We start from the raw sequence: 8,473 nt of genomic DNA, 5'->3' as shown, positions 1-8,473 counted from the left end.
CCTGTAAGTACGGGGTACAACACCTGTACTTATAGGGTAAGTACAGGGTAAGGGTAAGTACAGGTGTGGTACCTTGTACTTACCTGTAAGTACAGATTTGGTCCCCTGTAGTTACAGGGTAAATTTGTTGTACCCCGTACTTACCCTGTAAGTACAGGTGTTGTACCCTGTACTTACAGTACCCTATACTTACACTGCTTTAGAATACAGCCCGCATCCCTGTAGTTACACTGTAGTTACTATGTAAGTACGGGGGAATTGACACTGCTTTAGAATACAGCCCGCGCCCCTGTAGATACACTGTACTTACTATGTAAATACATTTATATTTTTTACATAATGACAATAAAGCCCTTGAATCCTTTCTGTTTTAACGTTTTGCCCACGTTCTACACCTTTTCACAGAGCCTTGTGTATTTCTGTCTGTAGCCTATAGGACAAGACTCCATGTCAACCATGCAAGTGTTTTTTTCTTACTTTATGGAGGAGGAAGAGTATGCAGTGTCAGTTATGAGAAAATAGGGATTGTAACAAAGTTTGGGTGTATACACTACAAATCCCAGCACTTAGATATTTACATTATGAGAAAGGGTAGGCTTGGCTGAACATTTTAATGTGTAATATGCATGTAGTCTTAAAGTTGTGGACATCGTGATAGTTCAAATGTCTAAGCAGAAAAAATCTGCTCATACAGTAGGAGCCAAAATGTGTGTATAGCTACTTAATAGGCCCTTTTCACAGCAACCATTTTGAGGTGGTTAAGCAGGATGTAAAGCAGGTGTAACCAATAACATTAACAAGGGCCCTGACACTGTAACACCTAAATGAAATGGAACCATCGTTAGTGGTATTGGTTACACATGCTTTACTTTCTGCATAATGTGGAAGGATTTGAACCTGCAACTTGGTTTTTGGTCAGAGGTCCGAGGATTCTGGGAAAGAAATTATTGTGTCATGCCAAAATGTCAGAAACTTGTGTCATGCCAAAATGTCAAAAATAATGAGCAGTTTGTCCCCAAAATGATGGGAATCATGTTGTTTTAATATTGTTGATGGGAAATCATGTCGCCTTGATATTGTTGGGATGAATGTTTGTACAATGATTTCACAACTGACCAATTATGAAAAGCCAGAAGCTTTAATGCTGCCAGAAGTGGCGACAGAATGGGTCAAGATGACCTTGACTGAAATATGCAGGAACTATGTGAAATGGTATAATGAGGGCCAAAACACAGGCCTGGGTGCATTAACCTCATGAAAGGATGTTGTTGTAGATATTGAAGTATGATTTTTGGATATTGGCTAGTTAGGGGCGAGAGTGAGACAGGCAATGTTCTCAAACTGGTTGTAGGGTTAAGGTGACCTTGGAGGAGGAGGTTGGGAAACAGGATGATGGGGCTGGTTGTTTTGCCTCTGACAAAGCTATATAACCAACATCACTGAATGGAGAGGTTGCCACTTTTCTCTATCCTCCATGCACTCCACTACCTCACAGCTCTCATATACTCTCACCACTGTTCTTGACCTGTCTATTCTATTGCTGTAACTTCATGCAACTTAGAAATAAACCACAGCTAAGAAACTTTATCCACGCTTGATCTCATCATTTCATTTACCTTTTTATCTTACATTTCCTGTTAGTTATTTTATCACAAGAAACTGACCATCGAATTATATTCAGAAAGAGCCATTGCAGGAAGGCCACGAGCTGCGGCCTTGCCTGTCTTCAGACCAACTTTCAAAGCTGAACAGACAATTTCCTTCTACAATAACCACCTCAAAACGATTGTTGTGAAAAGGGTCTATGCAAAGCATTTCTGGGAAATGCTTCTCACTCAGTAAGGAAATTGCTTCTCAGTGCGCCATCACAGTGACACTAGCTACTTTCTTACCAGGAAATGATCATCGCAAGCAGTCAGACAACCGATTTGGGGTTTGTGACGATGAGTAACAATTTCCATAAAACGAGGCTGTACTGGTTTTCTGACCTCAATACTTCTACTTCTAGACTAGTCCTTCTACTACTTCTCTCTTTCACAGTTAACCTGGATCTTCTCCCAAAATGGACAATGGAAAAGCTAAAATAATCAACTTTCCGTACAAAATCAACAAAAGAGGTAAGATTATAAGGCTTTTGTGGGTACAGTTTTTAATTATTTTCGTTTCTAATGAACAGGAAAAACTTTATTCATAGGCTATAATAATAATAATAATAATAATAATATAATAAAGTGTATTTGTGCTTTTTGAAACAAAGTTACAAAGTGCTTTACAATACAGAAGAGCCTAATAGAAATACATTAGATGAGGTCATCATCAGGTGATGTCACTCAAACACCAGAGGCTGAGAGCGCACACTGGTGTATGAGTAAGATGACCTGATGAAGAGAGGTTTGAAACGTCTCAGTAAAATTCATTATTAGAGAATAAGAGTCTACGGGTTCTATTCCTTCTTTTTTCCCAAACAGATTTCATGTCATTAATTATTTCTGTTATGTTATATATTAATGACATGAAATCTGTTTGCAAATGTAACGTTAAAGGAACACTCTGCCCATTTTCAACCAGCTTTGTATCATTAGAACATCAGTAGTATATCAGAAAACTGTAAACGGTTTTGAAGTCTGTCATTTAATTTGACAGTTATTATGTGTTAAAGTGTGGACCAGTGACATCACTGGTCCACACTAACTCAAATTAATAACTCATTAACTCAAATCAACTCTCAATAACTGTCAAACTAGATGAATGATGAATAGTTTGACAGTTATTGAGAGTTGATTTGAATTAATGAGTTATTAATTTGAGTTAGTGTGGACCAGTGATGTCACTGGTCCACACTTTAACACTCAATAACTGTCAAATTAAATGACAGACTTCAAAACCGTTTACAGTTTTCTGATATACTACTGATGTTCTAATGTTACAAAGCTGGTTGAAAATGGGCGGAGTGTTCCTTTAACCTCAAGGACAAGAAAAAAAAAGTTGAATAGAAAACTCAATTTCTGGCATGTAAGGCCCTTTTTTTGTATAAGGAATGCCAGATTCGTTTTGCATCGGTTTTAATTCTGCTGCCACACTTTGTCTACTCTCCAGTAGATGGCATACTGTAGCTAACAATTTAAATATATGACGTTATGCATGATGACGAAATAATCGTCACGTGATAACGGAAATCGCGGAAAAGAACAATGACAAATTCTATCTCATTTGACTGCAAAGTAATTGCTATTTATTTTCTACTTTTAGTCTGTTTGGTGAAGAATAAATTAGCCTTACTGTAACTCTAGAAGTTATTATTAGTATTTATGTATGGCTTATGTCATGTGTATTATTGTGTATATTATTAAGCTTGAGCTCGATCGTAACGTTAGCAATGTCAGCAACATGTTAGCAATTTTAGCAAGCAGATCGTTCATAACATCGACATAGAGAGAACAGGTGCTTGAGTCTATAATAGCCTTACTGTAACTCTAGAAGTTATTAGTTATTATTATATATGTGTGGCTTATGTCATGTGTAGCCTATGTGTATATTAAGCTTGAGTTCGATCGCAACGTTAGTAACGTTAGCACCATTAGCAACATTAGCAGATTGTTCGGTCAGAACAAGCTTGAGCTCGATCGTAACGTTAGCAATGTCAGCAACATGTTAGCAATTTTAGCAAGCAGATCGTTCATAACATCGACATAGAGAGAACAGGTGCTTGAGTCTATAATAGCCTTACTGTAACTCTAGAAGTTATTAGTTATTATTATATATGTGTGGCTTATGTCATGTGTAGCCTATGTGTATATTAAGCTTGAGTTCGATCGCAACGTTAGTAACGTTAGCACCATTAGCAACATTAGCAGATCGTTCGGTCAGAACAGCGACATAGAGGAAGAACAGGTACTGTAGCCTATTTGCAAAAAAATCTTAACCCCAAAGGCAAATTGTGTTAATTCCTGAGATGGTTTTCAGCAGTATTCAGTGATGAGTGAATTTAAATTCAGAAATCCATGTAGGCTACTGCCCATGTCTCGGGAAGCATCGAGCCAGTTTTGGCTCTTCCCAGATTGGCAGAGGGTGGAGCAGCAACCAGGATAAATACATTAAAATGAGCACTAATGGGGGATAAAAATGGGATAAAAAATCTGGAAAAAAGCTGTCCTCATCAGCGTGCTGCACTGTGGAACTCTGGGGAGCTCGAGACAGACAGACTCGAGTGTCAGCCAGATGCATTTGGCTTTTTTATTTTTTGTTTTTACTGACACTAACTTTAATGCACTTTTTGTATTATTACAGCTGCAGTTTTCAACACAATGTCTTGATGATGCTGTCGGAAACCCGGGTGTGGTGGTTTATGGCGAGGAGACATTTTCATTCTCCTTGGTGAGTTTTCAACCAGCTGGTTTCAAGTACATATTTAATCATTGAAACAAACTGATTTTATATTGTGTATAATGTTCCCTGTATTTTGTGTTTTGCTTCTTCATGAGCAGGATGCCAATGGTGAACAACGCCATCACAGGTTAGTGTAGTTTTATTATGGATTCACTATACTATACTGCATTTAACTCTGTCATTTCACCTTCTGATGCCATAGACCAAATCACGTTACGTCGCGTTAATAACAAAGGTTCCTTCCGGGTAGACACCCGCCATTTTATTTCAGTTGTGGAGATATCACACACTTGTTTATTGTTTACATTTCTGTCATTTTCAGCCGTCATTATAAACCCTAGTTAAACATGGTGGTCCAACCCATCTGACATTTGGCTGTGCTTATTTTATGTACTGTGTTGATAAACCCCAGATATCTCACCGCTGGTCGCACAAGCTGCTAGTTTTGGGTGAACTCGAGCTGTAATTGTTTTCATTGTGGCCCAACAGGTAAATTAGGTCAGTAAACTAACTAGTGAAAGTGTTGTTAATGAGATGAAGGCATCAAACGTGCGTTTTACTCGGAACAATTTTTTCTTGATCTCAGTTGTTCGCCTCCCAGTTTGCTCCGCTCCATTAAACTGTATGTACGTGTCTACCCGGACGTGATTGGAAACAATTGGGTGATGCGGTCTATACAAAACGATACAAAGCTGGTGATTGGTCGATACATTCTTGCTGATGTCTGGTGGTGGTGGCTATTTGCCTTTGGTGAAGGTCTAATGACTGAAATGTTGTTTTGTTTGTTTGTATGTATGTATGTTTGTATGTATGTATGTATGTATGTATATGTATGTACCGTATGTATGTATGTATGTATGTATGTATGTATGTATGTCTGATGATGTCTCTATGCAGCTCTGTTAGACATTTCCAATGTGCTGACGATGAAGACTCTGCCATGGAGATGGAGATCGATAAGCCAGACAATCAAGCTGGGTAAGAATGTGGCTCTTCTCTCAGTCTATATGCACATTTTGTTTGATGGGAGGAACATCTGCTAACTTTTATAGGTAGCCTATCAGACACAGTAAAGGCAGTGTAAGAGACAATTAGGGGCTAGTTCATTAATGATCATAATTTAGTTAAAAACAATTAAAAACTGCTCATGATAATTTCATTATATTTCATAAGTTTTATGTTGCTCTAAAATGCATAATTTAATAATGTGTAGATGATTAAAAAAATATATACCGGTATATATTTTGGGCTAAGTAAATGTGACGTCATTGCATAGGTCTAACTAATTGAATGCTACTTTAATCGGATGTTAGTTTGGAGGCAGACATTGATGGAAGCAACACAGTTTTTTGACCGTGCATTTGACAGTGTAACTGGGTTTTGTCAAGTAATACTAATAATGATAATAATAAATGGGGCTTATATAGTGCTTTTCCAGATCTCAAAGACGCTGCAACATACTAAACATTGGGAGAGGGGGTGACGTTCACACATAGCGACAAAGATGACACTAAACACTGAAGTTTAGTGTCAAGGAAGTAGTCGAGGGGAAAGGTCGGAAGAGACTAGTGGGGATGTGGGACAGAGCCAAGCAGGGCAGCTCCACTATCGTTAGCTAGCCAGCTCGCCAGGTGAAGCCAACAGTCGGTTAGCAGGGAGGGTGGGAAAGCTGGGCAGCTAGGAGTGGAGGCAGGTGGATAGGGAGACAGTGACAAGTCCAAGACAGACAAAAACGGCGTAGAAAAAGCAAAACAAAATGCAAAGGAAGAATAAAGTAACGTCATAAAACAGGGAAGGACAGACGAAGAAGCGGCAGCCACACACGACGCCAGCAGTACAACTCTCTGGCAGTAAACACAAACAGACACAGTGACGTCTCTACATACATGGTGAAGTCTGAGAATGATGCCTCCCCTCTGTTGCAGTAGTAGTAGTGTTGGGGCTTGATGCTGTGGGGAGTCTAGGCTGGCTCCACGGGAAGGTGGGGTCAGGAGGGGTCACAAGGAAACGACTTGTCATTTATTTTTCACAACAGGTTATTTTGTGATACTCGAGAGACTATGAGTAATATGTGACTTTTGTATAAAGATAAATGGTATGTTGACCTATGGTATAAACCAAAACTAAGAAGCTACCGTCTCATACAAAAAAGCTACTGTGTAGAGCCTTATGTGAAGTTTCTACTGTGAATGGTAGAAGTTGTAAATGAGTTATTAAAGGTAAATACTCTCTTTACCATGCAGTGTGAGACCTCCGGACTCCTGCGCTGAATTAGAGACAGAGATGGAGGTCGACTAGGCTGTGAACTACAGTATAATGGTAAGCAAGAGATCGCAGGCATCCCAAAAGGACCATGTTTAGCCCATGTGCTTTTGGGAAATGTACCACTGGTCTGTAAAGTTCTCATGCAGTACTACAGTGAAGCACTTATAGCTCTCCACCAGTTTTTGGTTGCCCTCTAATAATCTCTCATCTTCTTCTCTCAATCCCCACCCCCATCTTTTCTAGATCACAGAAGATGCGATTATCAAAATAAGATACTGTATGCAAAAATGTGTGTAATGGTAATGGTATTTTTGTAAAAAAAAAAAAAAAAAAAAAAAAGGATAAAAAGTGAGGCATTGACACCAACCTCACGTACAGTAGATACAGTAGGCCTGCTAGTTTATTGATTTTGAAGAATGAAATGAAATACAGTACTTGGTTAGTGAACAAATGCAATTATGCATAGGAGGCACGGTGGTGCAGTGGGTTTCATTCTTGCCTGGGACACTGTTGACACTGGGGCTCCATGCCTTCGGTGCCTGGTGCCCAGGTGGGCTACCTCGTCGAAAGGACCTTTCTGTGTGGAGTTTGCATGTTCTCCCCATGCTCCAACTTCAACTTTATTGTGTCCCCGAAGGGCAACTGGTTTTACAGCAAGAACAATACATTAAAGTACATAGACATACACAGTACAATAAGGGGAGGGAGGTGACCAGAATACAGTGGACTAGCAGGCCAGCAACTAGTCACTGGTGACCAACCTTCACATAGTGCAATATCACAACAGCAATAACAACTAAAAAATTACAAGACAGATAAAATGGACAGTACTGCCATGATCCCCTCTGCTGAGCTGGAGCTACCTGGAGCTGGTTGAGAATCAACACCTGAGTCGTCGCTGCTGACTGTCTGCTTCAGAGCTGCAAGCTCTACTTAAGCTCTAGTATTTCAAGATGGCACTGGGGGTCGGTTTTAGCGGAGCACTTTGTGTGCTTAACACCGGTCCTCCATGCTCTCTCCTCAAAACTCTTGTGTTTGGCACTTAGTTTATTGTGTGTGTGCTTTGAAACTGTAGCTATTTCTATTAGCTGTCAGTATACCCATTATACTGACAGTATTTTAGAATACCCTCTGTTGTTGTGCTGCTGAGCATAGTTTCTGCAGTGTTTTAGCTTTTTTTTTTTTTTTTTTTAATACTTTGTTTTTATTCAGTTTTTCCATTTGCAAGTGCAAAAGAACAGACATACAGGTACAGTGCACATAACAGAGACAGACATCAGTGGAAGGAACTGTTACAAATTCAAATAAAATAAAATAATAACAGGTCTTGAAGGAGCACATCCATCATCTTCACATCTAGTTTACAGAATTGCTGTGGGTTGCATATGAGACAACAATCACATCCCATGGGGATTATCACATGGAGAGAATGGGAGAGGAAAAATAAAACAAAACAAAACCAAAAACACAGTATACAGAGTGATTGGATCACCTGTAGGTTACCCCTCACAGAGGTCCTTTGAACTACCCAGATACAGAGACCATCTCATCCAGTGGTTGACAAATTTGTCCATGCATAATCTCAAAGAAAAGGTCAGACTTTCCATTTTGTAAATTTCCTTTACCAGCCCTATCCACTCTGATCTCGTTGGAGGTTCTACATTCAACCACTTCCTCGTTATAGCTTTTTTACTGGCTGCGAGCAGTATGTGGAGAAGGTATCTATCATGTGAATTGAGCTTGTGTGGTATATTGCATAAGTAAATTGTACTAAAATCGTGGTTAAGCCTTAGGCCCATTATTGTGTTTATCTCAGCTACTA

General features: G+C 39.3%; 1 long non-coding RNA gene across 1 annotated transcript; it reads left to right on the top strand.

Annotated features, from left to right (window-relative positions):
- Positions 1-1,945: 1,945 nt before the first annotated feature.
- LOC310781927 lies at positions 1,946-7,822 on the top strand. The gene is made up of 6 exons (XR_014552991.1): positions 1,946-2,117; positions 4,288-4,374; positions 4,485-4,513; positions 5,284-5,364; positions 6,630-6,705; positions 6,895-7,822. It is a non-coding gene; the product is annotated as an uncharacterized lncRNA (long non-coding RNA).
- The last annotated feature ends 651 nt before the right edge of the window (positions 7,823-8,473 follow it).

Source organism: Poromitra crassiceps (genome assembly GCF_964638095.1).
Source record: "Poromitra crassiceps genome assembly, chromosome: 9".
NCBI lineage: Eukaryota > Metazoa > Chordata > Actinopteri > Beryciformes > Melamphaidae > Poromitra > Poromitra crassiceps.
Note: the sequence above shows the minus strand (reverse complement) of the source record. Positions and strands in the feature narration are given on the sequence as shown.